Source organism: Suncus etruscus, chromosome 16, assembly GCF_024139225.1.
Source record: "Suncus etruscus isolate mSunEtr1 chromosome 16, mSunEtr1.pri.cur, whole genome shotgun sequence".
Classification (NCBI taxonomy): domain Eukaryota; kingdom Metazoa; phylum Chordata; class Mammalia; order Eulipotyphla; family Soricidae; genus Suncus; species Suncus etruscus.
Genome location: NC_064863.1, coordinates 81387057 through 81401583, shown reverse-complemented (window position 1 = coordinate 81401583; position 14527 = coordinate 81387057). Strand labels below are relative to the sequence as shown.

General features: G+C 35.2%; 1 protein-coding gene and 1 pseudogene across 1 annotated transcript in view; both read right to left on the bottom strand.

Moving 5' to 3' along the window:
* GRID2 (glutamate ionotropic receptor delta type subunit 2) overlaps positions 1-14527 on the bottom strand; it is a 1564419-nt gene that overhangs the window by 1001396 nt on the left and 548496 nt on the right. The gene's annotated exons all lie outside the window — the stretch shown is intronic.
* LOC126032330 (60S ribosomal protein L27a-like) lies at positions 9352-9855 on the bottom strand (annotated as a pseudogene).

Genomic DNA, 14527 nt, shown 5'->3' with positions numbered 1-14527 from the left:
AATTAGAAGGCAGATAACATAATGGAAAAAATTTGAACTCAATACATCAGATAAAGGTTTGATATCTAGGATATACAAAGCACTCACAAAGGTTAGCTCCACCAAACCCAAAAAATAACATAGAAAAGTAGGGAGAAGAAATGAATAGACAAGTCTCTGAGGAAAACCAACAGATGTTCAATAGACACATGAAAATTTGTTCATCATCACTCATCATTAGAGAAATACAAATCAAGACAACAATGAGGTAAAATCTATTGGCAGGATGTGGTAAGAAAGGAATTCTCATCCACGGCTGGAAGGAATACTGCCTGGTCTAACACCTTTGGAAAACAGTTTGGAGGATTGTCAGCAAACTCAAAATTGATCTGCCATATGACCCAGAAATCCTTCTCTTGGGAATCTACCCCCAGGATAGAAAGACATTCATCCAAAAGTATATATGCATACCACTATTTATTGCAGCACTTAGTACAATAGTCAAGACTTGGAACCAACCTAGATGTTCAAAAACAAATGAGTGTATCATGAAGATGTGGCACATATACACAATGGAATACAATGGAATAGCAGTAAAAAATGATACAATCATGCAATTTGCAAAAACATGGATGGAACTAGAAAATATTATACTAAATAAAGTAAACCAGAAGAAAAATAAATACAGAATGATAACACATATATGGAATTTAAATAACTCCATGAAGAAACTCAATGGTCTAAACCCTTCTAAATACTTTGAACACCCTTGATGCTGGGATATAGCTAGGAGAAGCAATCGAATCACGCAGAAGAGGAGAAACACAAAGGCTTTACTATCTTTTATACCACAAAAAAACCTACAGAAGCAGAAACAGCTGTTTAGATAGAACAGATGTTCAATCAATCTCTCAATACAAAAGCATATAATAATGTTCTAATGTCTTTTATCCACAGAATCAGGTGCAGATTATGATTGGATGCCAGAAACTCCCACTGCAGCGCTCCCTAACCTTATGTTTTAGTGCCTTAATATTATTATTTATAAAATAACTCTTCACCTTTTTTGTTCACAGAGGTATTTGGAGATATAGGGTGGACAACCTAATTTCTCAATTTGGTGCTCTATATATTAGACTCCATATGCAGTGTTCATTATGAAAATATCATGATAAAATCCTCCAATTTACCCATTTCCTTTTGATTATGTCTTCTACGATGATCTAAAGCATATGACCACAGAGACAGCTGAAATAGGAAACTGCACACCATAGCCATATTCCATTCATCGAGAATGCTTTGCAAATTAATACCACATTGCTTAGTACTCTAAACATGAAAATCGTGTTTATCCTAAAATGTTCTATGCACAATCTAACTCCAAAGGCTTCATTTAGCCAAGTTCACTGTTATCATTGATAAAGTGCCTTGACATTGAAAAACCTTTCCCTTCTGATGTGTCAGTCCAATTTATTTATTTTTATTTATTTTTTTCTTCTTGTTTATATCTATTATTTATTTATTCATTTTTCTTTTTTAATTAATATATTTAAACACCTTGATTACCAACATGATTGTGGTTGGGTTTCAGTCATGTAAAGAAAACCCCCCTTTACCAGAGCAGCATTCCCATCACCAATGTCCCAAATCTCCCTCTTCCCCACTCCTCCCTCACTCGTACTCTAGATAGGCTTTCTACTTTCCTCATTCATTCACATTGTTATGATAATTCTCAATATGTAGTTAATTCTCTAACTTAATTCACATTTTTTTTTGGTTTTGGGGCCACAATGGGCAGCACTCAGGGGTTGCTCCTGGCTGTATGCTCAGAAATCATTCCTGACAATCTCTGGGGAACATATGGGGTGCCGGGAATCCCCCATGTCAGACCTGGGTTGGCCAATTGAAAGATAAATGTCTACAACTGTGCTATCACTCTGACCTAATTCTATTATTTTTAAGCACTCTGACCCATCCCATAATATTCAGGCCTCCATCTACAACCTCTGAATAGATAGATCTCTAATGTCTGTCTATATGTGGGTGTGAGTTTGAAGAGGACTCTATGCTTGTCTAATCCAGGCCTAAACAATTCATGACTATATTGTATATAGCCCTGTTATATTATATCCCTCCTCACTCATCCCATTAGAACTTTCTTTCATCTCATCCCCTCAATCCTGATACTTATCTCTCCCTATTTAACCCTCTTTACCCTTAGCTCTTAACTCCTTAGAAACCGAGATCGTTCCCCTGACCCAGTAAGCTAGAACCTGGCTTTCAATGTGAAAAGATACCCTCTCAGCCCCACATCTCCCACCCTGGCAAGAAACTGCAACCACCACTGCTGATGACTCATTCAAAACGGCCCTTGCTTTCCCACCCCACCCCATCCTCAATGTGGACTGTTGCATGATACTGGATTCAGCTCCTGAGGGACTCACAGCTCGAGGACGCTACCTGATCCCTGACTGCTGCAAACCATTTCTCAGACTCAATAAGAAGATGATGTGAGACGAAAATGTGCCCCAAATCTCGTTTCCTCCCAAGACTATATCAAAAGTCTTAATGGGGATACCTATATTTTCTTTGTATGTTTAATTCCTTAATAATTATACCTCTTAGTGTGTTTATTTCCAAAATAAATAAAATTTAAGCTAAAATTGGATAGCCTCTTTCATCCTCCTGTCCCCCCCCCCCTTTCTTTTGCTTGTTTTGATTCTACACACTAATTCTCAGGTTCTATTGCCTAACCATTTGCTCTCCCTTTATGATGTTTCTTCATATTTCATATATCTATTCTTCTCTTGGCTGAATTTATTCAGCCTGATAGCATCCTCCAGTGCCTTGTAGTGACAAATTACACATTTTAACTTATTTTTGTAGTTGAATAATATTCCATTATATGCATATTGTTTTAATAAGGATTTAGTATTCCTAGGAGCCAGAGAGATGGTGCAGCGATATGGAGTTTGCCTTGCATGCAGCTGACCCAGGATGAACTGCAGTTCGATTGTGATGTCCCATATGGACCCCCAAGCCAGGAGCGATTTCTGAGCACATAGCCAGGAGTAGCCCCTGAGCATCACCAGGTGTGGCCCAAAATAAAAAAAAAAAAGAAAAGAATTTAGTATTCAACTATATGCATATATAGGCTCTTGTTAATAACTTTGTTTCTATAACCTTATAAAGAGAGAGCATATATTCCATTCACTCTAGGCAGAGTGTGCCATTGTACAAAACAGCGAAATATGCACTTATATGTGTTTGCTGAACTGGAAAATATAGATGTCTCAGAGGATCTCAACTGAGCATACTTTCATTTCTCTCTTTATCATAATTCAATCAACATTAACATAAAATTTGTTATATTTGAAATGTGTTTTTTATGACAGAATATCATGAAGGAGGGGAAGATAAATATTTTCTGTTCATTTAGCTTGTAGAGTCTATGAACAAAATTAAGAAGACAGAATATTATGGGTCGATTCGGATCAGCATTGATTTTGAGAGTTCATATTTATTATGGTCTTTATACTGCACTAGCTGAAATGAATTCAGATTTTGATTTTGATTTGAATTTTCAGTTCTACAAGAATTGCTGCTATGGATGTTATATTTTTAATTTCTTATAAACAATTATTTTATTTTAATATGCAGTATAAAAGCCTTACATATCACACAGAACATGGATTTTATGTATTAATGCTATGTAATGACAATATGTTCATATGAACAATCATGCTGTTATCCCTGACTGTGTTGTCTGATCAAGACTTAACATGGTTTTTACTTAAAAATATATAAGTACAAACATTCTGGGGCTGGAGCAATAATGCAGAGATAGGGCATTTGCTTTGCATGTGGCTGACTCAGTATGGACCTGGCTTTGATCCCTGGCATCCAATATGGTTCCCAAAATCCAGGAGCGATTTCTGAGTGCATAGCCAGGAGTAACCCCTGAGTGAAACCATGTGTGGCCTAAAAACCAAAAAAATATATACAGACATTCATATAATTAATGGAAAGAATACAAATAAATTTTATAGTTTTCCTTTTAGTCTTCATCTACATTCACTTGTAACACTCCTAAAAATAAAATATGTATAGACACACAATTGCCTATTTTGTATAAGGCTATGCCCAAAATGGTAGCTTTATAGAGAGCTGTTCTACTAATTAAAGGCAAATAATTTAGTGAATGTTAGTTTCTTCATAAATTGGTGAACAGAGAAGACCCATTCTAAATAACAAAATGCCAGTAGATGCTTGAAGAGCCCGAAGGGCCTATAATAATGTGAATTTCTCTGAAAGAGTTTAATCTCATTAGAACATCTTTGGAATTTTTACATTTCTCCATGGCATTTATTTAATATATGCACTCATATATTATTATTTCTTGTATGTCATTATATCTAAGTAAATTTTAAACTTTGAGTTTAGACCTTTCTTATATCACAATATCTTACATAAATTAAGAATAACATGCATGTCACAAGTAGAAAACTAACACAATTCAGTTTAAAATCTATATATCGATGTGCAGAGAAATAGTGTGTTTTGTTTTATTTACATATATCTTGGAGCTTCTTAATATCAGAAAGTATTAAAGTTCATACCAGTATCTAGATAAACTTTTTATCCTTGCCTTCTAATAAGAGTGCTCCCTAAATGAACCAATAAACTTCTATAATACAAGAAAATAAATGAAAATAATAACATAATTCACGCTATATTTTAATTATTTCACGATTGTTTCTTAATTAATTTTCTGACCTACCATTAAGAGCTATTGGAAATGATGTGTGATGTACATTTAAAGGATAATAGAAAATAATAGAAAGATAATAGTAAATAGATAGTAACTAGAAGAAAACATTCTACTATTTAAAGAACATTTACTTTTAATAAAATTAGTATCAGAATGCTACTAAAGATCATATTTTTATTTGAATTCCATGGTTGTTCATAGTACAACTTTTTTCACAGATAAGGTTGTTCATGATTGAGTTAAAGTCGGACAATATACAACAACTTTTTTTTTTTTTTTTGCTTATTTTTTTGACTTTTTTGGGTCACACCCAGCCGCTCTCAAGGGTTATTCCTGGCTCTATGCTCAGAAATCACTCCTGGCAGGCTCGGGGGACCATATGGGATGCTGGGATTCGAACCACCAACCTTCTGCATGCAAGGCAAATGCTTTTACCTCCATGCTATCTCTCCAGCCCCGGACAATATACAACAACTTTTACCAGTGCACATTTCCCACCACCAATCTTCCTAGTTTCCCTCTTTCACTCCCACATGCCCTCTCTCCTTGCTATATCTGGGGCATACATTTTCTTCTCTTTATATCCCCTTAGGAAAGATTTTTCTTTATTAAAGTGACATTCACTTTAAAATAGAATTTTATAAGTAGATAGCTGAGAACATCTGCAAGAATATAACCTAGATACATCAATCAAGACTGCCATGCTATTTATTTCTTCTCTGATTTCTCAATTTTGAGTCTTTATTTTGAATAACTCAAATCAAACATTTTATGTCAAATAAATACTTAAACATATAATATTTAAATTATGTATGCAGTGAATAACAACAAATCAATGTTTTTAGTTTGAAGCCTATAGAATTTATGTGACACTATTAAAGAGCACAGTAGAAATAATTAATTTTCCAATCTTAAATCATAAGGCATTCTATACTATATGAGGTCCCAAGAAATGTCTGCTGCTATTTCCTAAAGTTGGGACATAAATCTGTTAACATAAAGCTAAGAGCTACTTTGTAAGATTATACAGGTTTCAAAGTGACAGGATACATTACTGCACTTTTAGTAGAATTCTGAAAAAATGGGAGTCTTATAATAGTGCTGACAATATAAAGTAGGCAGTGTTCAGTTGAGCTGATGCTAAACTGGATGAGTAAAACTCTTCCTTCTGCATACAGACGGATGTGAAATAAGACCAAATTTTGAAGGTTTCTTTGTTGTTGTTTTTCATTGATAAATGATAACTCTGGGTACTTACAATTGCAATTACAACCATTAGTATACAGCCTTCAAGTAATTGAGGCAGTTTTAAAGATTCCTTGAAGCTATAGATTGAGTCACATTATCAATAAAGAAGAAAAATACTGAGAATTTTAATTTTTAGAGAAAAATTACAATGAGTATTTTTTTGTTGTTGTTCTTGGTAAATTTATTTTGAGAAATGCATCACCTGAGACCGGTTCAAATTTTTAGAAATGAAACTTACCATTTCACCTTAGTTATTATATAGCCACATCACCTAAGAAGCCCTAGCACCCTTGAACAAGGAACAAAAACACACAAAATTGTTTCTCATTTTCTAATTACATTTCCTAATTGGACCTATAAATAGTATGATTTCCTAGGGCTTAATATCGAGGGTTCTTCCATGTCTCTCATTTTTGTTTTATGGTTGGTTGTCTTGAGTCATACACACAGTGCTCTGGGCTCACTCCTGACTGTGTTAAGGAGATGGGTGACCAATGATTAGTGTTGGGGATCCAATCCAGATTAACTCCATACAAAGAAAACTAGTATATCTCTGGTGACTAGACAGTTTTTGATGGTAAAAAAATTAATTTCTTTTGTTTCTTATAAATGTGCATATCCCAAATACTTTAAAAAAATCACTCATGATATATGTTGAAATGATAGGTTCTCTTTCCTCTTTGGACCATATCTAACTAAGCCAGAGCTCAGGGAATCCTATGTCAGGCTTGGGACAAAACTTAGGTTGGCTGTGTGTGAGACAAGCACCTTAGCAAGTATACTATCTCTCAGATCTAATATGTTATCTTTTACTTAAAAAAGAATGCAATAAAATTATCACTAAGTATAATTTGGAAACACCTTTCCAATATTTGTTAAATTCAATACTTTTTTCAACCTTATATTTAGTAATATCCTACCATTGCTTTTCTAAATAACACAACAGCCTATACTCCAATTGTACATGCTCTACATTAGCTTAAATGAAAAAAAAATCATTAAATTTTTCTATACATGGATGGCATGGAAACTTTTATGCTAAGTCAAACGAGTCAGAGGGAGAGAGATAGATACAGTATAGTCTCACTCATCTGTGAGATATAAGAAAAGTAAAAGACAGTATGGTAATACTAGCCAGAGACAATAGAGATAAGGGCTGGAAGGACCAGCTCAAGATATGAAGCTTATCACAAAGAGTGGTGAGTAAAGTTAGAGAAATTACACTGACAACTATTATAACAATGTCAATGAGTGAGAGAAGTAGAAAGCTTGTCTCGAATATAGGTAGGAGATGGGGGAGAAGGGAGATGGAGGACACTGGTAGGAAGATTGCACTGGTGAAAGAGGTGTACAGTTTATGACTGAAACTCAACCACAGACATGTTTGTAACTATGCTTAATAAATATATTACTAATGAAAATATCATAAATTAAAATATCCCTGGCATAAAGATTTTTTATCATCAAGTAGGCATTTTTTCTTATTTGATATTAGATACACAACCATTAACTGCTTCTAATAACAATAGATATGACTTTTTTAGATTATTTTAAATTGTTCAAAATGAAATACATAACTTGGAAAATGGTATTTTGTGTTAGTTCACAAGGTGATACACACTGAACATTTCTGAGAGGGTGCTTTTGTATCCTGAGAATTAAATTAGTTAAATTAAAAAAAACTACAAAAACCATATCTTAGAATATTCGATTTATAAGTAGATAGTAAAAGTTAAAGAACCACAACATATTGATGCAAGAACACTTTCTATGGGTGCAGATTAATTGCTAAGATCTCAATAAAAGTAATTATTATTATAAAAATGCTTGTAAGGAAAAACCTTGCAATAGGACAGGGAAAACTGAACAATTTGTGTCAGGATGAGTTATATTTCATAACTTAATAATGTATCTAACACTTATTATATTTAAATATAATAAAATATTTGTTTATAACACTTTAAATCTGAAATTTATACTGAAATTTATGGTTTGGGAAAATTGCATGTCCACAGATTTTTGTTTCTGTGTTTTGGGCCACACCCAGTGATGCTCAAAGGTTACTCCTGGTTATGCACTCAGAAATCACTCCTGGCTTGGGGGATGCCTGAGGATCAAAACGAGGTCCATCCTATGGTAGCGCTAGCAATGCAGACTCCTTTCCGCTTGCACCACCTCTCCAATCCTGTCCATAGATCTCAATTCTTTCATCTATAAAATATATTTTACTAACCAGTTTTCCTCAAATTTTAACCCACCACCATACATTGTTCTGTGTCTAAATATTAACTTATGGATTTCTGGTATTGCTTAGCATGTTATATGCAGAGAATGCTGGAGAACAAATAAGATTTTTTATGAAAGGCAAGTTCTTTATGCTCCAGTCTTAATGTCATCAAATGTTTTACCTAAGTGTTGTTCTAGATACCTTATGGTTTCAGGCCTGATATCTATGTCTTTAATCCATTTGAATTTTACCTTTGTGCATGGTGTTAGCTTGGGGTCTAAATTTGCTGGAAATTGAGCTTCCATATGAGCCAGCTATACCACTCCAAATACAATTCAAAAATCTCTTCCTCTCATATATATTCATTGCAGCACAATTTACAATAGTCAGACTCTGGGTACAACCAAGATGCCCTTCAATAGAAGAATGGCTAAAGAAACTGTGGTACATATATACAATGGAATATTATGCAGCCATCAGAAGAGATGAAGTCATGAAATTTTCCTATACATATATATATGTACATATGTGTACATGTAATCTATTATGCTGAGTGAAATAAGTCAGAGAAAGGGAGATAGACACAGAATAGTCTCAATACTCTATGGGTTTTAAGAAAAATGAAAGACATTATTGTAATAAGGCCCGGAGACAATAGAGTTAAGGACCGGAAGGACAGGCTCACAATATGAAGCTCACCACAAAGAGTGGTGAATGCTGTTAGGGAAATAACTACACTAACAACTAGCATGTTATTGAATGAGAGAAGTAGAATGCCTGTATTGATTACAGGCAGAGATGGGGGAAGGGAGTGGTGGGGAGCATTGGTGGTAGAAAGGTTGCACTGGTGAAGGGGGGATGTTCTGTTTATGACTGAAACTCAGCTACAATCGTGTTTGTAATTATGGTGCTTAAATAAAACTGTTATAAAAATAACAAGTTCAAAAGAAAAAGATCAATAAGTAGAACTCATGAAGTTTTGGATATTTTAAAAAGCAAAAAAATAGTATATTGAATATGATTATTATTAGTATTTACTATAAAATTTTTTATATATGTATATATATATTAAACTTGATATATTGGAGTTTAGATGAACTACAGCTTATAAGTATGTTGATCTCTCTTTTTTTTTTTTTTTTTGAGAAAAGCAATTTTATCCTTTAATGAAGCTTCCTTTATAACTTCAAGTTACCAGGACACATGCCCCTCCCACTCCCTTAATCTTCTCTTCAGCTCTTCTGCTGAAGAATTTGGCTTCCACAATGACTGGTTGCTTTGGGAGCTTTCCCTTCCCCAGAACTCTGTAGTAGCCCTATCGCACCACATCAATGATAGGAGCTGCTCCAGTCTTGTTTTTGGCAGCATTAACCCGTGTCTGCTCACTGACCAACATCCACAGGTTGTCAAGATTGACAGTTGGGAAGAAACTTTGATTTCTCTTTAAGTGATAATGCCTCATGCCCACTTTCCCAAAGTAACCTGGATGGTATTTGTCAAAGTTGATTCTATGGTGATGCATGCCGCCAGCATTACCCCGACCTCCGGGGTGCTTCTGGTGTTTGCCAATGCGGCCACCGTGGCTCACGTGGCCCCGGAGTTTTCGGGTCTTCCTCAGTCTGGACAGCATGTTGGCTGAAGAGGCGCAAGAGTATATGTTGATCTCTTATATTTGATTAAGTTAACCTTTGAGGAAATAACTGTTGACCACTAGCAAGCTTCCTCAAATGTGTGTTTATGAAGAAATTATGGACATTCTGAGAAAATGGGATATTTATATTCCCAACGAATGAAACATTGTACAGTGAAGACTACTCCAAAAATAAAAAGACACATGTCATTATAATATTAATGGTAGATAATTAAAAAGGCCTAAATTTCAAACTCTGAAAACCCCAAATAAAAAATGGTTCTCCATCTCCTAAATCTCCCTCCTTTCACTCCATAGATTATGAGAATCAGGGCTAGTAGAAATTTCAGGGTAATGCTTAATATTAAAAAGAATCTGACAATTAAATATGTATTTGATTCAGCACTAATTAGCTATGTCCTTTTATTAATGGGACAATATCACGAGTAAATAATCTATGTCTAGATAAGTAATTTAGGTAAATAACTTGTCTTAAACAAACACCGTTCTTAAAGGTGGTTTTGAGTCTGTCAAGTTCCTGGGCTGTTGTTTATCTGTGAAGTTACTTATTGTTCCTACTTAATCTGAATTAGAGCATGGCTAGGTGAAATATTCTTGGTGAGGTGTTCATTTGAATGAATTTCAATTAACTAACCACTGTCTTCAGGCAAAGATGGTTACCCTCAGTAAATCTGCTTAAGTGTACTCTTATGTATAATTTCCTTTTTTGATTTTGCTGCTTCTATCCTTCTTCATCATTGTTATTAAGATGTACTTGATACGTTTTTATTGGGGTCTCATTTAGGTGGTATTCTATGTGTGGAAGAAATGGGTGCATGCCTTCTCCAGCTCTGAGAAAAATTTTTGCAAAAATATATTTGATCGTTTCATCTTCAAAGGGACTTTCTCCTTGCTCTATAGGTTTCCGATGATTTTTTATCTTGCTTCTGTTAAATTTATATTAAAGTTCTCTTTTGGTCTGTCTCTTCATTTAATTTGAAACCTTTTTCCATTTTCTATTGTTTTCTGGATGTTTTCCTCACTAATTTGTTCCTTAGCATCTATTATTGGTGGCAACACTGCTGGTGAGACCTCCCAATGAATTTTTTTATTTCACCTACTGTGTTTTTTTATTTCTGGCATTGCTTGTATTTTTTCTCATTTCTGCTCTCATAGCCTTCTTTGTTTTATTGGCAGTACATTTCATTGTTTCTATGAGTCTGTTGGCTCTCCTAACTCCACTTTCAAATCCATTTCAGAGAAGTTATATAATGGGTTAGTATTGATGAGTCTGCAGCCTCTTCAGCCAAAAGGCATGATGGGGGTTTTGTGATTTTTTTCCATGATTCCTTTTATTTCTCACGTTGCTTCTTTCTTATATTATTGTCAGTCTTCCCCACTGCAAGGCTTGTATATAAGGGGCTGCCACTAGGGAGCCCATGAGCCCGAACATGACCTTTGACCTATATAGTGTAATAGTTCTTTTGAATGAAAAGATTTAGATGTCTTCCTATTGTTTGCCTGTCTCTGCTACTGACCTCCTGCACTGCTGGACTCTGCTTCTTGGCTTATCCGTGAAGTTTCCTTTTTACCAAAGAAAAAATTTACAATAAACTAAGTGTGTGTGTGTGTGTGTGTGTGTGTGTGTGTGTGTGTGTGTGTGTGATTCATGTAGAGTTTTTATATCTGGTATAAAAGGCATCTCTAAATCATCTCCCTGGTTCAGGTTTATTGGTGATTTGTGAGTTTGTTGTGATGATAAACATTGAATATGTGCTACATTACTAACAAAATTAAGATTTAATAATCATAAACTAAAAATAAAACAATAGGATAACAATATATAATTTATTCTATAATCTATAATTTTTCTGTGTAGGTTTACTCTATGAGTTGCATTCGAAAATTTGTAAGAGTGTATTTAATATACCGCAACTAATGTTGGAAATGTACTATACACTAATATAAATAAAAATTTTATAAATTTCTTAATTAGTCACTATTGTATATTTATATAAAGCAATATTCTGATATATCTGAATAACTCCCAATCACATTTAGCAAGTTATCTGGTGACTCTAAAGCTTTATCTAGCAATTCAGCAAATAGAGAATGGACAAATATTTAAAATGCATATGGTGGAGAGTTGGAAAGTTTCGTTGTGATTCATGACTGTGTTGCCTGTGTGTGTTTTTCCACTGTCCTGTCTTTGAAACCTCTTGGGAGTGGGCCAAAAAGGGCTCCAAAAAATAGCTCTCCCAGAGGCTCATCCAAGGGCTGGAGCACCAAGGAACTGTGTCTGATCATGAAAACCAGCTATCTGCAGTATTCTGCAGAAAGGAAGGTCCCCTGTTTATGACGTCAGGCTGGAAAAATCTATGCCCGCCCAGTGATTCCCGACTGTGAGTGTTGCCTGTGCGTGTTTTTCCACTGTCCTGTCTCTGAAACCTCTTGGGAGTGGGCCAAAAGGGCCCAGAAAAAGAGCTCTCCCAGAGGCTCCAGAAGAGCATGTCCACTCCACTTTGCTTCGTGGCCGCGCACTCTTTCTAACCAATGAACCCCACAACAATATGCAGGAAAAAAATCACACTACAAGGGTGACAATGGGGAAACCTCACAGGCAAACACCATGCACAGAGAATGAAGACGATAGCTCAGATGACCTAAAAAATCCCAACCATCTGATTAACCTCTTGGATAAGGAGTTTAGAATAGCAATATGGAAGATATTTGTAGAACTCAAAGAAAGCATAGATCGATCTGAACAGAACTAAAAAACAGAAATCAGAAAACTCCAAACTGAAATAACAGATCTGAAAAACATGGTAGCTGAACTGAAAAATTTAATGGATTGTCTGGCCAGCAGGGTAGCAGCAGCTGTGGACAGAATCAACTGGAAGATGAGATGCAGAAAAACAACACAGCAGAAGAAATTGGAAAAGAACCTTAAGACAAACAATCAGGCAATGGAAAAAGTACTCAAGGAATGTGAACAGATGAAAATAGAACTCTTTGATAAACTCAACAGAAATAACATAAGAATCATTGGAGTCCCAGAGGCCCAGGTAGGAGATCTCCAGGAAGAATCAACTGTCAAAGACATTATCAAAGAGATATTTCCAGAGTTAAAGACTACATGAGATCAAATCCTGCATGCCCAAAAAGTACCAGCTAAAAGAGACCGAAAGAAAAACACCACAAGACCCACCACAACACCCAAAGAAAAACACCACCTCATTACAATGACAAATCTCACAGATAAAGACAGAATACTGAAAGCAGCAAGATCAAAAAGGGAAATTACATCAAAGGAGCATCCCTAAGACTTACAGCAGACATGTCACAAGAAACTCTCAAGGCTAGAAGACAGTGGTGGGATATTGGGACAAGACTGAATAAAATGGATGCTTTACCGAGAATAAAACATCCAGCCAAACTTAAGTTCAGGTTTGAAGGAAGGATACATAGCTTCATGGATAAACAACAGCTCAGAAACTTCACAGATGAAAAACCAGCCTTAGAGGAAAAACTGACAGGTCTACTCTAAGACAAGAAAAATCAACAAACACAGCAAACTTATCTACAAAGATGCCATTAAATCCTATGACAATCATATGCCTCAATGTCAATGGACTAAATTCACCAATTAAAAGACACAGAGTGGCAAAATGGATCAAAAAGATGAATCCAACCTTCGGTCGCCTACAATAAACACACCTGAATAGTCATAACAAACATAGACTCAAAATCAAAGGCTGGAGAAAAATCATCCAAGCAAACAATACCCGTAAAAAAGCTGGGGTGGCCATATTAATATCTGATGACACCAACTTTATACTCAGAAAAGTGGTAAGAGACAAAGATGGACACTATGTGCTAATAAAAAGATATGTGCAAAAGGAAAAAATCAGACTATTAAACATATATGTACCCAATGAGAGACCAGCAAATTCTCTAATACAATTACTGACAGATCTGAATGAAGATATTAATAATAACACAATGATTGTGGGAGACCTCAACACAGCCCTGTCAACACTTGATAGGTCAACCAGACTTAAACCCAACAAAAACATACTAGCCCTAAAAATAGTAATGGAAGAAAGAGGACTAGTACATATACATAGAACACTCAATCCCAAAAAACCTGGATACACATTCTTCTCCAATATACAAAACTCCAGGATAGACCACATGATGACACATAAAGCATGCCTTCATAAAATCAAGAGGATAGAAATCTTGCAGGCTCCCTTTGCTGACCACAAGGCTCTGATATTAGATATGAACTACAAAGACACACAGAAGAAAAACTTTAACAATTGGAAATTAAACAGGCTGCTACTGAACAACCAGTGGGTCCGAGATGAAATCAAAGAGGAAATCAAAACTTTTCTGGAAACAAATGATAATTAAGACAAAAACTGCCAGAATCTATGGGACACAGAAAAAGAAGTCCTGAGAGGAAAATTTATAGCTCTACAAGCACACATTAGGATGGAAGAAGGGACATACGTGAATAACTTAATGACGCAGCTCATAAAATTAGAATATGACCAAAAAAAGAAAATAAAAATAGGGAGACAGAAGGAAATAACAAAACTGAAAGCAGAAATCAATGAACTGGAAAACCAAAAAGCAATCCAAAAGATCAACGAAAGCAGAAATTTGT